General features: G+C 41.8%; 1 protein-coding gene across 12 annotated transcripts in view; it reads right to left on the reverse strand.

The window, feature by feature from the left end:
• The window catches only part of SIPA1L2 (signal induced proliferation associated 1 like 2), a 231,310-nt gene that overhangs the window by 164,770 nt on the left and 40,631 nt on the right, over positions 1-25,909 (reverse strand). For 9 of the 12 annotated variants that reach the window (XM_070055530.2, XM_051821459.3, XM_070055529.2 and 6 more), the window contains exon 2: positions 11,727-11,775. The exons of 1 other annotated variant lie outside the window; for it this stretch is intronic. The gene's annotated coding sequence lies outside the window, so the exon portion shown is untranslated. Of the gene's footprint in view, positions 1-11,373; positions 11,524-11,726; positions 11,776-25,909 lie in introns of all 12 variants that reach the window. 2 more of the 12 variants (XM_089311590.1, XM_089311584.1) reach the window with 1 other exon arrangement.

The following is a 25,909-nucleotide window of genomic DNA, read 5'->3' on the forward strand; positions in this document are numbered from 1 at the left end:
TTTACATGCCAGATGTTGAATGGTCCCTGCCGTGTACTGATTTATTCAGTAAAACTTGCTAACAAACCCATCAGCATGCAAGAATAACCACAGCACCCACTCAACAAAATGAGACGGGGCAAACACAGTACAAGTAACCGTAATTCTTTCCATATTCAAGAACCCAAACTGGATCTCTTACTCACTACCTTTCAGTGTAGAGCTGGATGTGTGAATACACAGATCACAAGTTCATCCTATGTCCCTCTCCTGTGTGGGGAGACACACACATACATACACATACCCCTCCAGTAACAAGAAATAAAAAACACCAACGAGTAAAACAGCCATTTGCCTATGTCTAGGATAAACAGCCCAATTAACTTGTCCATCATTTCTGCAATATCTATAGATATAAAACAAAAACAGAGATACAATATTTTGCCTTTATTGGCAGGTCCTCCAGTATGACCCTGGGTAAGCTACTTAGCATTGCTGGACTTTGTCCTAAGCATTCAGTGATCCATAGCAATAGCATATCAGAACGATCTTGATGGAAATTCCACTTTCCAGCCCCTCCTTATACCTACTGAGACAAAACCCAGGGTGAGGAGAGGAGGGGAGGGACACATGGAGGCACAGGGAATGGGCCTGGGAAAGGATTTCAGCAAAGGCCTCTGGTGACTCTGGCTATGCAGGTTTGGAAATTATTAAACACTTTCTAGTGCTGGAGGTGAAACAGAGGTCACAAAGCCAACCACAGGAAGCACCCCACCCCGCCAGCTTCTCAGAGAGGTCCTGAGAGAATAACTGTGGCATTAATGAAGAGTAGTTGCTCAGATCACCAACAAATCCCCAAGATGCCTTCGTAGGGATGGGACATTAGAAAAGTACTATTGAGAAAAAGTGGGGAAAATGGGCCACATGAGTTTAGGAAAACCAAGAGGCTCTCACTGACAAGTCTACCTAGATCTATCCTTCCACACTGCAGAAAGCTCAATAGCTCATTTCAGATGCTCATGAAGACCACACACTTGTAAAACCAGCAGAAAGAAGGAGCTGAACACCCTTAGTTTTATCAGAGAAGTGCTCAAAGATAAGTTAAGCATCCATCACCTCACTAAGCACTGCTAAAGAAAATTTTTATTTGGTTAATTGCTTGGATTAAAATTACCTTGGGAATGATCTGCGAAAAGATACGTCCTTTCAGAAGTCAAAACCACACTGTAGAAACTTTAACACACTGTCTATGATAGCATTTTGATGAATGGAGATACAATGAAGGATGAGAAGAATCACAAATAATACCCAGCCTATTGTGTGGACACTTAAAGAACGTCCTAACAGGAGTCCTGTTTTTCCATGGCAGCTATGAGTAACTTACTACTATTTCATCTTAAGGGATTTGATGTATATTTCTGATAATGGATTACAAATCAAGAAATCTGACAGCTATTTCTAAGAACAAGTGTAGGCTGGCGCCGTGGCTCACTTGGCTAATCCTCTACCTGCGGCACCGGCACCCTGGGTTCTAGTCTCGGTTGGGCGCCAGATCCTGTCCTGGTTGCTCCTCTTCCAGTCCAGCTCTCTGCTGTGGCCCGGGAAGGCAGTGGAGGATGGCCCAAGTGCTTGGGCCCTGCACCCGCATGGGAGACCAGGAGGAAGCACCTGGCTCCTGGCTTCAGATCAGCACAGCACGCCAGCCAGAGTGGCCATTTGGGGGGTGAACCAACGGAAAGGAAGACCTTTCTCTCTGTCTCTCTCTCTCACTGTCTAACTCTGCCTGTCAAACAAACAAACAAAAAAACAAATGTAGACAAATAAACATTCAATATTGGCTTCATCTGTTTAATCCACTTGATAATCAGACCTGGTCAAGGGGATCCCCTCAGTGGAGTAAAACAAATTCTGAGACACAGGGCATTTAAGGGATAGAGGGATCTAAGAACAAGAAAATGCTTCACATGCTCACCACCTCTCCACCCCCAGCCCCACTAACTAAGCATATTTTAGCACATTTTAAAAGGAAAAGGAGAAGATAAAAATTAGCAACCTAACAAACACCTGCGAAGCTGTTTCTGGACGGAAGCAGAGCTATGCAGACATCTGGCGTCACCTGTCAGACTGCCAAACCACTGTAGTTTTAAGCTACTCAGATGCTTTCTAAAGAAGAAACAACAACAACAACAAAAATCGTACATGCCTAAACAGTGAGGCGGGTAAGCCTTCTTGTAACTCAGCCCTGTCAGACAGAATACAGCAGCCTCAAAAGGTTCAGCAGCCTTTTTATAAACCTATTGTATGGTGCAGTGCCTAAAAATAGTATGGTTCTGCAGGCAGATCACAAAGAAGAATAACTGCTACATACTAACCTCCGAAACAATAGACAAAGGAATGGAAAAGACAGCCAAAATGTAGTCTCCATCTGCACCTGAGAGCCTGTGGCCACCTCCCTACCTAGATTCCTCCAGGTCCTTTACTCTGGACACGCAGCAGACCAATTCAGCCCACTCAGCCTACACAGTAGAGCACCCTTACAGCAGGCAGGCAGGCAGGCAGATAGGAAACTGAGGCACACTTGCTGGAGTACTTATCGCCACTTCTAATAGATCTTTCTAGCCCCACTGAAATAGACATGAAGCCGATGACTGCACTATAATTAGTGAACATGGCTCTTTCACATTTCCCTCACATGGAAAAAGAGTTCTCAAACCTTCATTGTGAATAGGTAGCACCTGAGGAGTTTAGAAAACCATACATGTCAGAACTTCAGTTTGTAAATATTTTCTTTTAAAGATTTATTTATTTATTTATTTGAAAGTTAGAGATACAGAGAAATAAAGAGAGACAGAGGGAGCGAGATCTCCCAACTGCTGGTTCACTTCCCAGATGGCAGTGACAGACAGGGCTGGGTCAGGTCGAAGCCAGGAGCCAGGAGCTTCATCTGGGTCTCCCATATGGATGGCAGGGGCCCAAACACTTGGGCGATTCTCCACCGCTTTCCCAGGCACATTAGCAGAGAGCTGGATTGGAAGTGGAGTAGCCAGGACTGGAACCAGCACTCATATGGGATGCCAGCTTTGTAGGTGACAGCTTTAGTCACTTTACCCACTACAGCACAATACCCATCCCATTTTTAAAAATATTTATTTACTTATTTGATATTCAGAATCACGGAGAGTGACAAACAGAGGGAGAGAAAGAAAGAGAGCTCTTCTTTCCGCTGGTTTACTCCCCAGATAGCCAATGGCCAAGGTTGGGCCAAGCCAAAGCCAGGAGTTAAGAGCCAGGAACTTCTTCCAGGTCCCCATGTGGGTAGCAGGGGCCCAAGGAGGTGGGCCATCTTTTGTTGCCTTCCCAGGCATATCAGCAGGGAGCTGGATCAGAAGTGGAGCAATTGGACAGGAACCAGTGCCCATATGGGATGCTGGCCTTGCAGACAGTGGCTTTACCCACTATGTCACAAAGGCGGCTCCAGGCATTGGTGTTTTTTTAAAGTTTCTTAAGTGAGCAGCTAGAACCGAGCACCCCTATTGAAAACAACAAAGGCTTTGGAGCAGTCAGGTCAACTGCCTCAGCCAGGGAGGCAGGCAACAAAATCCAGTATGGAGAGGGTGAGCAGCAGGTTCTAAGCCTGCAAAAGACAGATCACTGAGAAGCCAGGTGCATGACCCTTCTAGAGAACAATGCTGGACAGAATAAAATTCAAGTCATGTTACACAGATCCTAGTGTGTAAGAGTGTAAGAAGTGAAAAATTTTAAGCTAAATTTTAACATTCCTCAAGCTCCAATTTTACTTCAGCATTCATTTTCTCAACATATTTATAAAACAGAATTTTGTTGCAGGAACAGGACAAGGCCAAGATGGGAGACGTAAAACAAGTGTGTTACCAACGGGGTTTAGTTGCTTTTTCTTAGATAAAACAAATCAAACAGCTCTATTGGTTGTAACAAGCATTGCCCTTATAGTAAGTTATTATCTCCAGTTTGCTAATATCAAAACTGAGTTTAAGTAAATTGCCAAAAGTTACATTAACAATCTGACAATCTGGATGACAAACCATGTGGCTGTCCAACTCAAAAATTAAGATTTGATCAAAGAAGGCAGTACCTTTCTCTGAAGGGAGGCGAAAACTTCCACTTTGACTATGGCCTTGTCTAAATAAGGTCAGAGTTGGCGAACTCAAGAGGCTCCCATAGCCTTGACAGCTCATGAAAAGAGCCTCGGGTGATTTCTGACGTCATAAAAAAGAGTGTCAATTGTTAAATCAACAACAGGAGTCACTGTGCACTTACTCCCCATGTAGGATCTCTGTCCTTAATGTGTTGTACTATGTGAATTAATGGTAAAACTACTACTCAAACAGTACTTTATACTTTGTGTATCTGTGTAAGTGAAAACTGTTGAAATATTTACTTAGTAAATACTAAGTTGATCTTCTGTATAAAGATAATTGAAAATGAATCTTGATGAAGAATGGGATGGGAGAGGGAGTGAGAGATGGGATGGTTGCAGGTGGGAGGGAGGTTATAGGGGGAAAAGCCGCTATAATCCAAAAGTTGTACTTTGGAAATTTATATTTATTAAATTAAAAAAAAATTAAGGTTCTTTTCTCTAAATTACATCGCGTCTACCATACACATTAGTAAAAAAAAAAAAATTTTTTTCTTTCTGTGAATACACAGGAGCAGACCCAAGGCTCACAGCTAAGCGGCTGGCCTAGAAGCCACTTCCTCAGAGCAGAGCTCCAGCTTCAGCATCACTGTGTAACTTCGACAGGTTCTCTGAGCACCTGGGCCTCCAAGTACCTGCATCCACAGGGTGGGAAGACAAGCGGAACTGCTCCATAGCAGAGGACAGAACCCCTGCAGACTGCTTATAAGAGCTGGACAGAAAGGACTCAGCAAATTCTAACTATGATGGTCACCAGGCTGACTATAAGGAAGAAGCAAAGAAACTTGTTAGTAGAAAATTCAGTATTTTGGATTAACCACAGTTTGCTGCACATGCAAATTATCTTTTCCTTTTCCTCTCCGAGTAAACAATCTTTTACAATGGGAGACCGACAGGCCTTCAGTTGTCTTTCACCTCGGTGTGAAAGACACCAAATGATCTAAGACACCTTACAACTTTGTACACCACGGAAATGCAGGAGGTACAGGGAGTGTGTGAATTTAGAGTGACTCTTGAAAACACACTGGTTCTTCCCAGCCTCTCCCAGACACACTGCCTAATTATCCCGAAAGTGCTTTCACCCAGGAAAAGCTGTTATTTTACCAAAGAATCAAAGACTTACCACTACTGTTCTTCACTGAATGCCTCTTTATGAAACCTCACGCTTATATTTCCTCCTAACAGAGACATTTAAGAAAAAACAAAGCAGAGAAAACAAACCACGCTGAGATTTAACTTACAAAATTACAATGCATTTTGTGAAAAAGCTGAAACTTAACTTATAAATTTACAAGGTGTTTTGTGACAAAAATCTTGCCAGCTTTCAGATCCATGAAGTGAGATTGGTACTGGCAGCTTTTCACTAAGGGCATATACAGAATTGTGTCTTTATAATACCATACTGTGTTTTCCAAACAACAACACTGTAGAAAACTTACACAAAGTCTGGCATTGCATTTTTAACATATGTCATGAGAATTCCTCACATACAGACTTTGGGATTGGTCCCAGGCTCCTCTCAGAGGTCATATGGAATTTTTATCATTTTAAGCAATATTCCCTTAAATATGAGATGTAGTTATGGAAGAGAGAATCCAAAATTTTAATATTCAGGGGCCTGATATTTCAATTAGGTATTCAAGGATGAATGAATCAATTATTCATTTGAGTATAAGAACATACAGTTATTGGTTCATATTATTCTAGTTCATATTCACAAAGTTTTATGAGGATTCTGCTGCTTCTATAGAATATCAGTATGCTTATCTTTCTGCATGACCAATATATGGACATTGGAGGCTATGAATACAATTGTACGAAGTCTTCTTTTTGGTTTATCTCATAATTGCTTGCAGAAAATAAGTTCACACTCTAAGATGTCCGCAATGTAAAACTAACTGGATGACTTGGTCTCTCCATGCCAGAGCGTGATGTTTGGCCCCTCTTGCCGCATCACTGATCAGCTATGTGACTTTGAGCAAACCACTCACCCTCCCTGGGCCTCAGTGTCCTTACTCATGAGATGAGAATAATGAAACCTACTTCAAAGCACTGTGGGAAGATGACACGAGATAAAGTACTAGGCTATGATCTACAATACAGTAAACAGTGTGCAGACAGAGCTGCAATAATGTTAGAAGAGAAAATGGCCTGCAAATATCTTGAAAATGAGGGTGAGTGTTGGCCATCTTCAACTATAAAATGTCTCTTTTGTGTGATCAAACTGATTAGGATTACATTTTGGGAAAACTTGTATGCAATATAATGGGGACAAAGCAAAGCATCATTTAGTCAATTAGCTATAAGTATGGAAACTGGGGGAGAGTCAGCATTATGGCACAGTGGGTTAAACTGCAGCTTACAATGCTGACATTCATATTGAGTGCCAGTCTGAGTCCTGGCTATGGTTGGTTCTGATCCAGTTCCCTTCTAATGTGCCTGGGAAGGCAGCAGAAGATGGTCCAAATACTGGGGACCCAGCCACCCTTACTGGAGACCAGGATGGAGTTTCTGGTTTCTGTCTTTCACATGGCCCACACCTGGCTGTTGCCAACATGTGAGGTGTGAACCAGCAGATGGAGGATCTCTCTCTCTCTCTGTGTGTGTGTGTGTGTGTGTGTGTGTGTCTGTGTGTGTCTGTCACTCTGCCTTTCAAGTGAATGAATGAATGAATGAATACATCTTAAAAACTCCAGAAATTGGAAAAAGGAAAAGAATGTCTAGTTACAAAGAAAAATATATCTTACCTTTTCAATTAAGAAAATAAATTCCAAATATAATTCAGTTCTTTTGAATCTAATTAGCACAAAGCACTCCATGAGAAATCAGAGTGGTAGGCCTAACATATCAGAGTCCAGACCTTACTCTGGTCACAAAATGGGCACAGGTGCTGCAGAAAGTGGGGAGAATGCACCAGGAGACAGCTGACTAATCAGCAGGACTGGAGACGGTACACAAGGACAGAGCGTGGCCTGTGAGCTGGATTTTGCTCAGCCTGCCCCAGGCTCTCAGTGACCCAATTCTTACCCTATGAGGCCATACTCCAAACCACCACCTTATCTCCTTCTACACATATTATTTGCCAGGCACCCTGGAGGTCTCAGAGATCCAGGATCATCTCAGCTCAGTGTATTCCCCTAGCATTCCATGATACCAGAAACTGAACCTTCTATCAGAGACACTTGTGGATATTTGTTCTTTCCACACTAGATTACAAACTCTTGAATAGCAAGGGTTGCCTTTTAATAACCTTGTTTCCCCAGGCGCCTTAGTGAACGCTCCACACACAGGATTCTCCCAATACATACTTACTGAACTCAATCACCCTCAAGCATGCATAGTCACTCTCCCCTGAAGCTTCCCAATTTAAAGATCATCACCCTTTCTAAATATAGCTGGTAATGGGAAATGAAATGAAATGTCTTAAAGCATAATCTGGAGAATGTCTGTGATAACACACGCAAGATTCTACAAGCACTCGTACAAACAAGAAATGAACGTTCAGGAGAGATTTCATATCATCTAAAAGCTTCATATATGGGCAAATGCACTCCCCAATGGTCAAATACCTGATGTAAACATCAAGCACCAGCACAGCTTAGTCTGCTTCCTGACATATCAATCTTGGGAAGAGGCGGCACATGTCTGCTCTAAGCAGGCCAAGGATATCTATCCTACTGCTGTCCCACCCCACCTCCAGCCCCTCAGACAGATTTGACAGTTCTAACATTTCTTCAGAGATTTGGACATGACAATGAGAAACACATCGGCCTGAGAATGTTTTAAGCCAATAGAGATAAATTAGAGCCCTTCAAAAAAGTCCCCTGGAGATCTCACTTTCTACTGGCCTTACAAAACTGGCCAAAAAGGGGGATAGAGGGGCCCAAAGGAAGCCTAACACCATTTGGCCATTACTTGCTTTGATTCCAGAATGGTGGAAGGTAGGAGTTAAAAAGCTGAAAGCAGAAAGGAAGAACAAGATATTTCAGGCATCAAAACAGCACCTTTCTGATAAGAAAATGCCCAAAGAGTTAAAAATTAATACAAAACTTAGAGCCGAAATACAGTTTTTCTATAACACTGTGGTATCAGTTATCTTAGAAAATGCTATTCATCTTTGTAAGCACAGATTTTGGAATTCAGCCCAAATTTTTCTTAGTCACCATCTAATGATAATAATTTGATTTCCTCCAAAAAACAAGTATTCTAATCCTCTGATAAACAAGCTTCTAAGCCTTCATGATAGTTAAGTAAATAAGTCTCAGCTTCCCATAAAAATGAGAACATTAAATGGTAGAATCATTCATACCGGATTATGTAACAAGTCAGTAATTAAACGAGTTGATTACCACCTCAGTTCTGATACTGCTACAATATTGGTAATTTTAACCAATTCCTTACATATAAGATCATTCCAAAAGAGAAAATAAAAGAAACTTAACTTCATTCATAGTTTTTAACATCAGATATGTTGTATTTTGTGATGATATGTAAACACTTTCACATAGGAATCACATTTCTAAGGATTTACTTTAAGGAAATCATTGTGTATGCCTATATGTAGGCATTTTATTTATAACAGTCAAACACTGACAACCATTTAAATGTCCTTCAACAAGGTATTAAAACAAAGTATAATTTACCCACACAATACAACCTCACTCAATACAAAAAAGAGTATACAGGTTGATAAGGAAAAGATGCCTACAATATATTAAGTGAAAATAAAAGCAAATGTACAATATATTTGTTGTTAAAATTAATATTATTAAATAATTCCTTTTTTTAAGTGCCCATGTAGATTTAAAAGAGATCTGTCAACAATGTTTGCCTTTCAGGAGTTAGACCACAGGGAGAGAGTTGTGATCTATTTTACACATTTCTATATAATCTGAACTGAATATACTTATAACTTTGAGAACTAAAGAATAAAATTTTTGACAAAATGATATACACCTAAAATAATGACACATATCAGAAACATTTATAACATAGTGTGTTCTCTTATATCCTTATAACTTTATTTATTGAAATTTCCATAAAGAAATTAATCTGGAGCCTAGGTCCTCCAGATGCACTCTGTCCACACCCAACCAGGAGAAATCCAGAAAGTGTTGCATCCATGCAGCAGCAATTTTCCCACAGTACTCAAAGGCACAGTAAAGGCCTGGTGGTCATCAGCTGGGAGCAGACAGCAAAAGGTATCCCTCCACTGGTCTGTGCTCAGCTTCACAGGGGACCAAGGACAAGCAGGAAGTAAGTCTCTCCTTTAAAACAAATCTAGGTAGCACCCATTTCCTGTATTGAAAATGGTAAGTGTGTCTCCCTACTTTTACTTCTACAGCAGAATTCTCAGGCTCCACTGTTTTCCTTAGCACTTCAGCCAAGTCTTTTGATTTGCAAAGAGGGAACAAGGCTTTTCAGACAGTTTTCTGTTTCTACCACTATTTTCTCAATTCCTATGCTTCTTTCTCAATTTCATTCATAATTTTGGCATTCAAGAGATGTGCACCTCATGTATTTAAGATCTGTAATAAGAAAACATGTGAAGGACTCCAGTGATGTTTAAATGCTTGCCCTTTTAAATCATTTTTAAATGCAAGTGCTCAGGTCACTGACTTCAAAATGTACCAACATACACAGGAGACCGAAGCCCCATAATGTAAAGGTGGGACTCAGCCCCTTGGCTGTCTCCCTTAGTCCAAAGTGTCCTTGCCCGTCCTTTACCAAAAGGAATTCACTGAATTGAGGGAGTGATACAGCTGGCCCAGCAAGATTCTAATCACTGGACTCAAGAAGTCATTTGCTTCTCCAACTGATAAAACCTTGTTGGCCAGTATTGCACAGAGGGATTTGTTTAGGGGAATTCCAGGTCCACGCAGGGAAACTCCGGGTCTGGAGTAGAAGGTAGCTACGGCTTTCGTGTAACCCCCAGCCCAACTGAAGTCCACCGGGCCTTCATGAATTCCCTAAATGGCATGGCATCACCAACCAAAGGAAGATCACCAGCATCACTAACCAACAAGGAACTTGGACACCAGCGGATTATGCACTTCTCAGCCCCAGTTTCAATCTATAAGAATCTTTACCCCTAACTCCTGGAGGAGCCGGGGTATTAAGTAATTGCAGATCAGTCCCTTGCTCTGCACGACCACTCCAATGTCAGTGAATGGCTTTCTGTGGGGCAGGCAAGCAGACCCAGGTTTGGGGATTCTACAGCAACACCTCCAAATAGTCTGGGATGTTGTTTGGGAACACATCCAAGACAAAGGCTGTGGAAATAAAGATGATCAAAAGGGAATCTTTCCCTAGACTGGATCCTGGATGGAGGGAGGACTGGCACTGTAAGGACATGTTAGGTCAGATGACAGAAATCTGAACACAAACAATAGGCTAGATGTAATAACTCAATATTAAATTATCTAAAGTTATCTGGACTGTTGTTAGCAAAGAAAGAATGTCTCTTAGGAAAGACACTGGAGCACTTAGGGGCACTAAAGTTATCATGTATGTAACTCTGAGAAAACTGTGCATGGGCACATATGTGTGCGCATTTGTATAGAGAGAAAATGAAAGAGAGGTTGGGAACTCATGTTTGACAACCCAAGACCAGAGACCAAATATGTGTGGTTACTTTTGTCAGGGCACCTTCACAGAAAATTATTTTCTGCTACTACAGAAAATGAACTACTACAAACACATACAAATAAGGGAGCAGCACTGCCTCTACTCTCTGGCTGAGGAAGGGGTTCAGGGGACAGTGCCCTGGGCCCCAGGCACAGCCAGCCAGAGCTTGCCCCACCAAGGTCCTCCATCACCCTCCTCACAACAGCTCCTTGCAGCATGTCCAGGACAGGCTCACGCATCAGGTTACACTCCTCCCAGCAGGGCTGTCTTTGCGCAGTCCTAGTCCCACAGATACACTCACATTTTGTTTGCCTAAACCAAGGAGCATTCCATGGAGGTATATCTTAACCAATTATAGGAAGCACATCCCTTTAAACTCATTAAAACATGCACACAGAGACTTGTTAGTGACTCCCTTTGAAACCCCTAACTTAAGGCAATTCCAGTTCAAATAGGCTTTCTTACAATGCTCCGCAGTGTTGCTAAGGAGGGTGAAAAATCAAAACATTCAACTCATCCATCAAAAGGAACCGACACAACCTTTTATTTTTTAAATAATATTTGAGAGACACCAAAAAAAATCAAATTCCCACCTTCTGGTTCACTCTCCAAATACCCGCAACAGCTGAGACTGGGTCAAGGTTGGGAACTAGGACCACAATCCAGGTCTCCCACATGAGTGGCAGGAATCCAATTACTTAAGCCAATAACTGCTGCCTTCCAGAGTCAGCACTGGCAGTGATCTGGAGTCAGGAGACAGATCCAAACACAAGGTATTCTGATGTGGGACACAAGCCTCTAGTTTTTACTAAGTTAAACGCCCGCTCCCAAAGGTTTACTTTAAAAAAAAAAAAATAGCATTAAGGAGACACGAAAGTCCAGTTTAAAAATTAAACAATGATCTGGAGTTAGTATGAGTATGCTGCTGCCATGCTAGCAGACTTACCTGAGGGGAAGAAGAGGTGGCTCCTACTCACATACCCTGGAGCAAGAATCTATAAGAAAAGAAAAGAAAGAGATCCTGTTCAGGCTTCCAGAAAAACTCTTGAACAGCTTTCAAAATGTGGTCTGAGGACCTCTGGATAGCCCTGAACCACTCCAGGAGTTCATAAGGGCAAAACCACGATACCAAGATATTATCAACCTTTTCCACTCTCCTTCTCTTACCGGGTACAAAGGAGTTTTCCAGAGGCTGAGTGACATGTGATAGTACAAAAGACAGAGGGAAGAAATAGGTAAGGAATCCAGCTGTCTTCTCTTAATCCAGATCGCAAAGAAATTTGCAAAAGTATAAAACAAGGCCATTGTGTTCATTAATTTTTTTTGTTTTGGAAAATAGTTATTTTTATAACATATTTTTATTATAAAATAATTTACTGACATTTATAAATATTTATAAACTCTTCAGTTTTAATTATAATATGGTAAGCATCAATAAAGAAAAGCTACATAATCAAAAGCTCTTTGAGACCCTAAATCTTTCCTTTATTATTTTTGATTGACAAATATTGGTACATATTTATGGAGTACAGTATGATTTTCATACAAGTGTAATGATTAGATCATGGTAATTAGCACATTTCAGGTCTATAAACTGTGCTGGGAATATTCAAAATCTTCCTACTATCTAATTTAAAATATATACTTAATTATGTTACCCACAGTTATCCAACTGTGCTATAGAAATTTATAAGTTATTCTTCCTTATCCTTGAATAATTTTTAAGACTATCAAAGGCCCTAATACTAACAAATCTGAGGCCTGCTGCTCCACGTATCTATTTTGGTACTAAATTCCATTAACCCGCATCTGCTTTTTAATGAAACAACAATGCTCAAAATTAGCGATGAAGTGCTATTGAATGGACATCAAGAAATTTATCCTTCAATTCCATTTTCCAGGAACTTTTTTTTGAAGGACTCTCCCATTTATTATTTTCAAACTCACAACGTTTTAAAAAAATGAAATAAAACCATCAGCCTTTTCTCCTTCCTGGATACAAAAACCTCTACTCTAAGAGACCGGTTGCTAGTTCCAGGTGAATCACTAAATGCAGGTAGGTTTGGCTCCGAAGATCATGATCTTTTCAATACTTTTTCAAAAAAATACTAATTTTAAGGATTACTAACTTGATAGTGCATGGTCTTAAAACATAACAATGTGGAATATATAGCCAGACAAAACTATATGAAAATGGGTTTATAAAGACAGTATGACCCTAAATCCTAGCAAAATCCCCCATTCTGCTCACTATAAAAGACCCCAGTAAGAGACAGTGTCAGTTTTCACCTGATGCTCCCGTATAATATCAATAGTGCCCATTTCACTTTGAAAGGTGATAGAGGATCACCAAAAAGACTATATCCAGGCCGGCGCCACGGCTCAGTAGGCTAATCCTCTGCCTTGTGGCGCTGGCACACTGGGTTCTAGTCCCGGTCGGGGCGCCAGATTCTGTCCTGGTTGCCCCTCTTCCAGGCCAGCTCTCTGCTGTGGCCAGGGAGTGCAGTGGAGGATGGCCCAAGTGCTTGGGCCCTGCACCCCATGGGAGACCAGGAGAAGCACCTGGCTCCTGCCTTCGGATCACTATCCACTCTGCCTGTCAAAACACAAAAACAAAAGACTGTATCCAGTCTCCAAAAACTCATCCTGCTAAATTTGTCTCAATTTTTATGTATCTTTATGAATCACTAATAGGCCCTCAATCGCCACTGAATTTAAAGATTATATGCAGGGATAAGAGCAGAGAAAGAAATTCTCACTGACAACTTTTGTAGTCAATACTGCCAACTCTGTGCTTAAAAGATTTAAAGCATAGCATAGTATATTCCTCCAATCAATAAGTAAAAACAGAAAAAGGGTCCAGCACTGTGGCACAGTGAGTAAAGCCACCTGCTGCAGTGCCATCATCCCATACGGGCACCATTTCAAGTCCCAGCTGCTCCACTTCCAGTCCAGCTCCCTACTAACAATCCTGGGAAAGTAGAGGAGGCTGCCCCAAGTGCTTGGGCCCCTGCACCCACAGGGGAGACCCAGAAGAAGCTCCTGGTTCCTGATTTCAGACTGACCCAGCTCCAGCTGTTGTAGCCATTTGGGGATTGAACCAGCAGATGGAAGACCTCTCCCCAGCCCCTTTCTCTTACCCCTCAACTCCTTTAAATAAATAAATAAATAAATATTTTTTAAAAAAACAGAAAACAATAGAAACTAAACACAGCAATACCATATGATTCAGCAATTCCATTTCTGGGCATATATCCAAAAGAAGTTAAAGCAGGGTCTTGAGATATCTATATGCCCATGTTCACAGCCGTTTTAGTCACAACAATCAAAAGATGAAAACAACACAAGTGCCCAGTGACAGATAAATACACAAGCAAAATGTGATGTATACATACAGTGGAATATATATTTAGCCTTAAAAAGGAATGAAACTCTGCCATATGGTACAATGTGAATGAGCCTAGGAGGACAACTATATTTTAAAATTTTTATTTATGTATTTTATTCCAAAGGCAGAGGAAAAGAGAGAGGGATAGAGAGGGATAAGAGAGAAATACTGATCCCCCATTGGCTAGTTCATTCCCCAAATGCTGGGCTGGGCCAGGCCAGAAATGGGAGATAGAAACTCTATCTAGGTCACTTGCCATGGGCATCAGAGACCCAATTACTTAAGTCATCAACTGCTACCTATCAAAGACCAGTAGCAGAGCCAGGATTCGAATCCACTCCAATATGGGATGGCATCCCAGGTTGCATCTTAACCACTAGGCCACACACCTGCTCCCAAACATTAAAAGATTCTGATTAAATGAAGGTCCTAGAACAGTCAAATTCATAGAGACAGAAACTACAACTATGGTTGCCCGGGGCTCTGGTTGGGGAGATCAGGAATAATGGTTTAACAGACACAGAGTTTCTGTGTTCAGATTAAACAGTTCCTAGGGATGGATGGTGGTGATGATTGCCCAACAATGTGAATGTACTCAATATCAATGACCTGCCTATTTGACCTCAATACAAATAAAAACACCCCAAAGTATCAATATTGTGGGACATCTTATTTGATATTCAATCTTCACTAGTTTACTAAGTTTATGCAAACATGCACCCATCCATCCTTTCACCACGCCACCTACTCTCACTAATCATATCCTGGTTTTCAACTACTGTGCTAGAACAGAGGATACAACTAGCACATAGTAACCTCTGCCGTGGAAGATATCAGCATGGAACCAGATATAACTCTAGGCAGACTAACCAGCACCACGGGGAAGCCGACATAGGGGCTGTTATTGTACTACATATGATAAATGTCTCCAGCAAACAACACTTGATCTTTTATAAACAAACAAAACCCTCAAGTCTTCTGAGTGTCAGTAATTTTCAGTTATGGGATCTCCTTTTTCACTTCCCAGGGGGTATTTTGCACTGTGTTTTTCATGTAGATCCATTATTACACCCTCAATTTATCAGAGGACATAAATTATAAGAGTCCTGCTAATTAACCCATGATTGGATACTTTGTGGGTAATGTCTCTTCTCCAGGACAGACCCCTTCAGTTATGCTGTATTTCCCCAACACAAAGAACACACTCTGGAAAAGGCGCTTTTCCTTCCTTTCATACAGCAAACATCCCGTAAACAATTAATGCTCCACTCCTTTAACTGATTGCTTTTGTTTACTGACAGGAAAGGAAACCACAAATTCTCCAAGTAGCCATAGGGACTCCAGAGTCTGGCTTCATTTCCTACTGAGCAGGTGGTTTATATGAGGCAACTGGTTATTGTATTTTAACCTTGTTCTGACTTTAGGGGAGGGGCAGTGGGCTTTCAGCAGAACAAAGTCTTCTCAGGCAACCGCACAGGGGCCAGGGGTTGGGCACAGCGAGGGGCTCTCCCCTGCTCCTGGTCCTCACTGAGGGACCAGGCCCCTCATGCTCCAACAGGAAGCTCTGCGGGAAACCTTGACTTCCAGACAGACACCCGTCTGGCCCTTTGTTCTTCCCAGCAGGTTCCTCAGCTGCTTCCCCAGCAAAAAGGGGGTCTGAGAAAGTGAAGGTGAACATTTTCTTTCCACCAAAAAGGATAAAAAATTTCCATCTACCTCTGTTCCTCCACTCACTGCTGGGGAGCCTTGCTAGTATTAAGGAAAGCCAGCACTAAAGAAAGATTATTTTCTGCTTTATTTTTTTTTGGTTTTTTGGTTTTTGTTTTTGTTTTTTTATAAAGTGATAAGGCTTTATTGGGGATAGGGCAGCTATCAGAACGGAAGGGAGAAAGAGTGCCTAGTCACTCGGACTTGGGGGAGAGTGAGGTTACATGGTTGTTTTCTACTTTAAATATAGGAGTGGTATTTGGTGCAGCAGTTAAGACTTGGGGTGGGACCTAGCATCCCATAAAGAAGTACCTCATTTCATTCTTCTGAGATCTAGAAAAATATGATGCTAAAATTCATATGGAAACACTAGCGACCTCGAATGGCTAAAACAATCTTAAACAAAAACAAAGTCGGAGGCAGCACAATACAAGATTTTAAGACATACTACAAGGCATTTATTATCCAAACAGCCTGGTACTGGCATAAAAGCAGAGAGATAAACCAATGGGACAGAATAGAAACCCCAGAAATCATTCCACACATCTACAACCAACTTATCTTTGACAAAGGAGCTAAAAACAATCCCTGGAGAAAAGACAGCCTCCTCAACAGATGGTGCTGGGAAAACTGAATCTCCACATGCAGAAGTATGAAACAAGACCCATATCTACACCTTATACAAAAATCAACTCAAAATGGATCAAGGGTCTAAATCTATAACCAGATACCACCAAAATACTAGTGAAGAATATTAAGGAAATCCTTTAAGACATTGGCATAGGTAAAAACTTCTTGGAAAAGACCCCAGAAGCATAGGCAATCAAAGCCAATAGACAAATGGGATTACATAAAGGAAAGAAGCTTCTATACTGCAAAGAAGACACTCAACAAAGTGAAGAGACAACTGACACAATAGGAGAAAATACTTTCAAACTGTCCAACTGAAAATGGATTAATATCCAGAATCTATAGAGAGCTCAAGAAACTCAACCACAACAAAACAATCCAGATTTGGAACCAAGTATCAACACACTGTAAAGGAGGAGACCTCTGGAAGGATAGTGCTGGGCAGCAAGGGGGAAGGAGCCAAACTTCAGCTGGGTTGAGCCAAGTGGGTAAGAAAAGGCCTCACAGAGCAGGGGACAGTGGAGCTCAACCGAAGTAGGGATTGTGGGGTGAGGGCAAACTACATCTCCATCACCTGTCAAATGTCAGCAAGGCGGCTGTCACCTGTTCAGCTCTCAAGACAGGACATGCTTTACTGCATCCAAGCCCAATGTGAACCAGGGAGAATCCAGGACCTGGATGCCATCTCATATCTCACAGAGCACTCTCAGCCTGACACCTCCGTATCTCACAGAGCGTCCTCTCAGCGTAAAACAGTCTGTTCTCAGTGTAGACCCCAGACGGCCAGCGGTAAGGTCAGATTCATGACCACAAACACAGCACTCAGCACCACGCTCTGCACTTTAAAAGCACCTGAGACACACTTTCCAGAAGATGAAAAGAAAGGAAGGAGAAATCAGTCAAAAAAGACTGGTTCTTCATGGAGACTGAAAACCTGCTAAAAACAAGAACACAGGAGCCCAGCACAGCACAGGGCATATGGTGCAGACTAAGAAAGAAACAACTGTTGAAAAGAGGAGGCAGCCATCTCCCTAAGGGAGATGCACAGAACAGGCTGTACCATGTGAAACCAGCAGTGTTCAGCGACTTTTGACTCACAAAAGTCAAATAACATCTGATTCTCCTCGTGAGCTCCCCTGCTCCACACATACCTCTCTCCGACACTTGATTTGTTACAGCCTGAGCTTTAGCCCCAGCCACATGCCCTAACAGCTCACTGACACAGGAATGGCCCACAGCATCTCTAAGTCAGTGTGCAGAAGACAGCGTCGGCATCCTTCCTGATAACCTCCCTCCCCGACCTGGGCTCCCTACCTCAACTAACAGCTCCAAACCTCTCCTCTTCCCTCTTCTGCTGCTGCTGCTGCATACCACAGCGGCTACAGGTTCCGTCTTCCCTGCATACCCTTCCCACACCGCTTCTTCTGGTTCTTAACTCAGCCATCTCTACTCTTCATGCAGTGCTGTCCCCTGGACCACTCAAGACACTCCATTCCCTTAGCTCAGTGACTAGTTCAGGGATGAGGCAGAGCGAAGCAAAGTCCTGTAAAGTCTTCTTGAGATCTTGGGAAGTTCAGTACTGCTGAAGGTACCAAGCGAAGGTGATGTGGGTGGGGCTGCTGGCTGCCATCTTGCCAATCACATGGGAAGAGCTGGCATGCAGAACTCAGCAAAGTAGAAGGCGAAGCCAGGATACTGAAAGCGGCCCTGAGGTGATGTCTGAGCCCCTGGATCTAACAATGTCTAAAGCATGCTACCCCTATGCATCCTATTACCTGAGCAATACTTTCCTTCTTTTTTTTTTTAATTTATTTTTTGGGGGGCGTAACTTAGTTTCAGTTGGATTTCTCGTACTCATAACCAAGATTCAACATGAATGCGTCTACTCAAAACTATACCATTCACAACTTAAACCTCAAAATGGTCATAAAATAACCCCATATTATAGCCCCAAGCAGCTTTCTAATTCTACTTCCCTACTTGGTAGTCACAATATCCATTAAATGATCTTTCCAAAATGCATGTGCCCTGAAGCTTCCTGTCCCTGTCCCTTTTTTTAAGATATTTTCATCACCCAGAATCTCCAGCATCCTTCACAGCCTCAAAGGTCTTCACCCCTTCAGATATTTCCAGAAGGAAAAATGGCAGAAGAAAAATTTCCTAGATAGAAACTGTATTTTGCTCTCTACTTGCCTTTTTTTTTTTTTTTTAAGATATATTTTGTTTATTTAAGAGGCAGAGCTACAGAGAGAGGGAGAGACAGAAAGAGGTATTCTATCTGCTGCTTCACTCCCCAAGTGGCCACAAAGGTCAGAGCTGAGCCGAACTGAAGCCAAGAGCCTGAAGCTTCTTCCAGGTCTCCTACGTGGGTGCAGAGGCCCAGGCACTTGGACCATCTTCTACTGCATTCCCAGGCCATCAGCAAAGAGCTGGACTGAAAGAGGAGCAGCTGGGACTCGAATTGGAGCCCTTATGGGATGCTAGTACAACAGGCAGAGGCTTAATGCCACAGTACCACTGCCCCCTACTTCCTTTCTACAATAGGAAATTAGTTGCAGTTTTGCTGTAACACTTGTCAGCCAGTCTCTTATGTGATTTCTTTATAGATATATCAGCTACCTTCAATTGGGAGCATTTAAAGGGCAGAAGCTTTAGCATAATAAGTAATCAATAAATATGTAGTAAAATGAATACTCATAAGCAGGTGACCTTCTTGCATTCAAAAAGCACTTACTGCTGCTGCCATCACAATTAATTCAATGTCTTCATCCTTGTCCCATAAATGTATTACATTAACTATTTTCCAAGTTTCTAAGAGTAAATATATTACTGTGACTATTGGGATGGTTTTGATGCATATAGGAAATTCTTTGGCTCTTTCAGTATTTCCTATAGGCAAAATAGTAAGGAGTACTATTCAAGAACCAATACAGCCTTGTCCTCATCTGTAGAAATGGTCACAGCGTCACTACAGGATGGTACAGACCTTACAGGATCACAGGTGAAGAAGTTGTTCCCATCTAAGTGAGGGGGGAGGGAAAAGACACAGCCCAAAGGTTCAGAATTTTGCATAAGTGAAAACTGAGCAAAGATAATCTTTCTTCTCTAATCTTTGCTCCATTCCTTCCTCTCTCGCTTCAGAAACTTCTTCCCACTGCTATACAGCTTGGTACCTGAAGCCCTGTGCTCACATAAAACAGTGAAGTAGAACAATGAAACAGTACAAAGAGAACAAAAGAGGAGGGAAGCCAGTCCTCATTCTCCACAACAAGGTTCCCAGGAAGAAAGAGGATGCTAACAGTGCTGACACTGAGCATGAAAATCAAAGGGCTGACTGCAACAGCAGAAAGTAAAGCTGCAGGTTTGGTAATAATGCAGTGACTGGCTTGTAAACACTCCATAAATGCCTGCTCAACTGAATTAAGTATTTCACAGCTTGAAGCAGGAAAGACATGATGAGCAAAACTGGAAAAGATAGTACTCTTCTTCTGTAAAGATATTAACAGCAATAAAAGGAAACCTGTGTAGGGGAACAGAGTTAGAACAGTTCAAAACAAAGGGGCAACACCAAAAGATGGTATGCTTTATTTAGCTTGGCTTCATCAGCTAACCCTGAAAACCCCCATGGGAAAGCAAAACATAAGACTGCGTTCCCCCTGAGGACCAAGCCTGTCATGCTGTACAGTGAGAGGGTTTTGTGGGGTGGGGGGTGGCTTCAGTATTGCCCACTATACACTGGTGCATTCTCAAGGACCATGTGGGTGTGTCAGGGTCACAGAGAATTCAATTAAAAAGACATTTATAAAACAGAATGACTAGGTTTTTTTCACACATATCTTCCAGAGCCGGTCTCCAATAATGTCTTTATTAATAGTTTATTTAGACAAGTCCATCATCACCACAATGCCCCTGTGACCAGTGACTACTAATGGAAAGATCAGTTGCAGGGGACCTGACCTCACTTCAACAGATTCCACAAGACCTACTTCCAACCTGGGTGTGCCAGGCTCAAAGGCAAGGTCCCTCGCATAACCACACAAAACCAGAAAGCTGAAGAGAAAAATAAAATGGGGCAAAGTATCAACTCACAAATAACCAGCTATCCTGAATGACTTATATTTATGAAATAAAACAACAAAACAAAGTGGTAGCTCTAAACCAAATTAGTCCTCACTATCATCAAGATAAACTTTTTTTGAAAGGAAGAACCAGAGGAAAGCATTGATATGAAATGACAAGGTATTGTCAGCATGAAAGCTTTCTCTTGAGCTACCCTGGGGAAGCACACTTTTCATTTCTCATACATACCTGGTCACAATGAAAAAAAACACTGGGAAAATAAGAGTGAATGATAGCCTTTGTCACAAACAGCAGACTCAATTACATAACCAACTCGATGCTGCACCTTTACACTGGGCACATTCCCACTGAAGGAAAAAGCACAAGCCAGCTGTTACACTAATCAAAAAGCTTGCCATGATTATTTTGGAGTGTGCCTACACAGCTGGTGACAAGGACTTGGGTGGAAATAGGAAACAGACATTTTAGAGCAAGAGTGATGTGGTATAACTAGTTAAAGTTTAAGTGAGCTGGAACTCTCACATCCTGCATAATGATGCTATCTCATTAATTTGATCTGATACACTCATCTTCCCAGTATGCAGCTATCGCATCTAGGACCAGAGAGCATGCTCAGACCCTATTCTTTTGGCATAGTCAATTGGGATATCACTCCCTTCCTTATAAAAAGAAGTGGCAGGCCAGAAAGAACTCTCTTAATGCTATGGACCTTTCTCAGAAGTACTGCTCCAGTTTTCTCTTTCCACCACGGAAGGCAGTAACACACACTTCCTCTTCCACAAAACTCTGACAGACCCTTCCCACTTTCCTGCTCTTCCACTCTGATGGACCTTCCCAATTACAGGTACTGTTTTCAGTCTTTCTTTTCTCTCTAGTTTCCATGCAGTTCTTTGACCCACTCACATTGGCTATTTCTCAGTGTGGGGCAGCACACACGTGCATGTGAATGTATGTGTATTCCCTCACTGCCAAGTAAGCTCTGTTCCTATTAACACATGATACCACTCTCTGCTCAGTATTCCTATCTCTGCAGGAGGCAAGAACAGGGATTAAAAAAATTAATATATTCATCGCCAACATCAACAGCACCTAGAGAAAGTGATGATACCACAGTGTGGGGGAATGGGAAGAACTGTTCAGCAACTTTATTGCTTTTATAATACCAAAAAATTTATCTTGATGAATCTTTACCCACCAACACAAAATCAATTTGATTTGTTTTTTAAAAAACACCAAATTTATATACCAATTACCTTCAATCTAATTGTATAAACTATTAATTTATGAGTAACATATCAGGCAGATGTTCAGGATATCAGCAGTTGTTCAAGGTACAGAAGCTGATGCCTCAGTGAAGATCCCACGCTTCAGTAACTCAATTACACATCCATCATACCTGCCCCCACACATCTATTACACACTATCTCAGTCCATTCTGTGCCACCTTTAACAGAATACTACAGACTGGATCATTTATAAACAGAACTTTACTTGGCTCACAACTCTGGAGGCTAGGAATTCCAAAACCAAGGGGCCATATCAAGTGAGGGCCTTGCCGTGCTGTACCTGGCAGAAGGTATTACCTAACCAGACAGGTGAATGCACTCTTGTAAGAAACTCACTCCAAAGATAACATTAAACCATTGGTCATCTCTTAGAGCTCTCACCTCTTAATACTGTTGCTCTGGAGATTGAGTCCACAACACATGAAATTTGGAGGACGTGTTCAAACCACAGCACATACATGGAGCAGGTAATCCAATTCTGTAACCTTCAGTGAATATAAATCAAGTCTAGTTTCTGTTTCATTTAGTATCTTCCCCAAATAGCTTAAAGCAACAGTTCTCAAAAAGCATGGACCAGGGCCGGCACTGTGGTACAGCGGATTTATGCCCTGGCTTGAAGCGCCAGCATCCCATATGGACACCAGTTCGAGACCCAGCTGCCACACTTCCAGTTCAGCTCTCTGCTATGGCCTGGGAAAGCAGCAGAAAATGGCCCAATTCCTTGGGCCCCTGCACCCATGTGGGAGACCTGTAAGAAGCTCCTGGCTCCTGGCTTCTGATCGGCACAGCTCCGGCCAGCCGTTGCAGCCAACTGGGGAGTGAACTATCGGATGGAAGAACTCTCTCTCTCTCTCTGTGTGTGTGTGTGTGTGTGTGTGTGTGTAACTCTGACTTTCAAATAAATAAATAAATCTTTAAAAATAAATAAATAAATAAACTATGAAACCTGTTCGGGGCCTCAAAGGTCTTCAACTGGTGTGGAAGGCCAAACCATTTTGGAATAATTTAAAGATGATATCTGCCCTTTTCACAGTACTGGTGGTACAAAAACAATAGTGTGTATAAACATAGACATCTGAGCACAAAGCAAGGCAATGGAACCAGACTGGTTGTCACACCACACAACTGTAGTTAGGATAAACAAAAAGCCCTTCTCACTTACTGTCCTTGATAAAGAAGTAAGGATAATTAATTTATTAAATCGTGACTCTTGAGCCTGCACTTTTTACTCCTCTGTGTAATGGAAGGGGAAGCCTTTCTACAGCATATGGATGCCTGTCCCTGAGGGGCAGCACCATGGGACGGACCAGTGAGGTGAAGGGGCTGCTTTTCCCACTGGTCAATAACATCCAAACAATGTTTATTCAGACAAGGCTATCGGACAAGTATTTTAAAGAATAGTTTAAAAAAAGGGGGGCGGGGAGGCAGGCACGTGGCACAGTGGGTTAAGCTGCCACTAAGGACCACATGCAATTTAGGAGTATGGGTTTGAGTCCCAGCTGCTCTGCTTCCAATCTATCTTCCTGCTAATGCATTCTGGGAGGCAGCAGATGATGGCTTAGGTGCTTGTCCTTTGTCACCCATGTGGAAGATCAGAATGGAATTCCAGGTCATTTGAACAGAGTTCCAGACTCTGTTCTTGGATTTGGCCAGGCCCAGTCCTGGCTGTTGTGGCCGCTTGGGTAGTAAATCAGCAGATGGAAGGTATCCCTCTCTCCTTCCCCTCCTCTCTCTCACTCTGCCTTTCATATAATATGAAAATAAACATTTTCAAAAATGGAACAAAACAGGTCTGTTTTGAAGGGAAATAACATTCAGGCTTTTATGTAAAAATGAGTCCTCCAAAGTTTATATTATCCACTGTGACTACGACATCTTCCCTATACTTAACATTACCCTGGAAACGTGATATTTTGATAGTGTAGCATGAAAAGTATCAAAATTAGGGAGATTTCTCCAATAATCAGTACATGATATTCAAAATAATACAAAGAGGAGAATTTTAGAAGTTCATAAAGATGGTTTTAGAATCCGCATATTAACTTGGCTAGTATATTATCAAAGAAGATCCACAATTATCTAAAAGGAAATTAAAATACTCCTCCCTGCTCCAACTACAAATCCATGAGAGGCTGGATTTTATTTGGCTGGATGGCAACCAAAACAACTTATCACAACAGACTGACTCCAGATGCAAAGACAGAAAGCCAGCTGTCTCTCATTAAACAGATATTAAAGACATTTTCAAAAAAATAATAAAACATACTTATCATTAAGTGCTTCTGTTTGGAATTATTTTCATAGAAGTATTAATTACTTATGCTAACAGGTAATGAGTATATTAGCTATTTTAGATTTATGACTGATTTCTAAGAATCTCAACTTTTATTTCTGATATGACAAATGAGGATACAGTCCATATCCGCAACAGCTCTTAGCTGCCCTCGGTAATTTTAGAAGTATAAAAAAGACCTGAAACTAAAATGTTTGAGAGCTATCTGAAAGAAGAATTAATGCGGCAACTCCCACAAGGAAACATTGGTGTAGGTTTCTGGAAAAATTTAAGAAATTAAGTAAGTGAGCTACGAAAATCCTAATCACCAGATGACAATGTAAAAAGTAGTTACACTTCAATTCATGATGCCAAATGCTCATACAGATTCACTGAGGTTTCTCTTTAGGGTCAGACAAATGGTTAAACTGTTTAAACACCGAGTCTCCATTAATCTCCTATAAATTTCCCAAATGACTAGTTTTGTACGACACTACAGGAAAGCAGTATGCAAATTTACCCAATTAGCCACTGATACTTGCACATTCACCCAAACTCACTAACCTTCACTGCACTGCCTCTTGCCACCGCTGGCTGAGAGACTTCTCACTGAATTATTGATTTGCTGCCAATTAATTACCATAGTAAGATTCAAAGTCGGACTTTCTAGAAAGTATTTTTCCAGTTTATTTCTCTTGTACTCTTTCGAGTCTGTTAGAGAATCAAAACAATTGGAGGGGCTGGTGCTCAGGCCCCATTTGGTTTGGCAAGTGCCAGTGCCATCTTACTAGTTAGAGTGATCAGTTTAAGCTCATAATTGATCATAAAGATAGGATTAAGTGTCAAACGGATCACATAAATGAGACATGTGTCTGCTAATGATAATTGATGTTATTGAAAAGGAGAGAACAATCCAGCAGGGGAGGTGGGATACACAGCAGACTCATGGAACGGCGAATGCCCTAGACAGCACTCTGGCCTCAGAATCAGCCCTTGAGCCATTCAGATCTGGCTAAAGAGCCCATGAGAGTTTCTCGGGCATGGAAAGCCAAGACACTGTGGCAAAAGATGACCTAAATGAAGGATCTCTGTGAGTGAGATTCCAGTGGAAAGAACGGGCCATCAAAGAGGGAGGTGCCTTTCTCTGGGGAGAGTAGAGAACTTCCACTTTGACTACGGCCTTGTCTAAATAAGGTCAAAGTTTGTGAACTCAGGAGGCTTCCACAGCCTTGGTGGTTCATGACAAGAGCCTCGGGTGATTACTAATGTCCTGGATAGGCGTGTCAATTGTTGGATCGACAACAGGAGTCACTGTGCACTTGCTCGCCACGTGGGATCTCTGTCCTTAATGCACTGTACTATGAGAACTGGTGGTAGGGCTAGTCTTCAGACGATGCTTTATACTTTGTGTGTCTGTATGGGTACAAACTATTGAAATCTTTACTTGGTATATACTAAGTTGATCGTCTGTATATAAAGATGATTGGAAGTGAATCTTGATGAAGGGTGGGATGGGAGAAGGAGTAGGAGGTGGGATGGTTTGCAGGTGGGAGGGTGGTTATGGGGGGAAAAATGCTATAATCCAAAAGTTGTACTTTTGAGATTTATATTTATTAAATAAAAGTTTTGTTTTGGTTTGTTTTTTGTTTTTTTTTTTTTTGGTTTGTTTGTTTTTTTTTTTTGACAGGCAGAGTGGACAGTGAGAGAGAGAGAGACAGAGAGAAAGGTCTTCCTTTTGCCGTTGGTTCACCCTCCAATGGCCGCCA

Source organism: Oryctolagus cuniculus, chromosome 13 (genome assembly GCF_051225735.1).
Source record: "Oryctolagus cuniculus isolate XC-2025 breed Fujian yellow rabbit chromosome 13, ASM5122573v1, whole genome shotgun sequence".
NCBI classification, from domain to species: Eukaryota; Metazoa; Chordata; class Mammalia; order Lagomorpha; family Leporidae; genus Oryctolagus; species Oryctolagus cuniculus.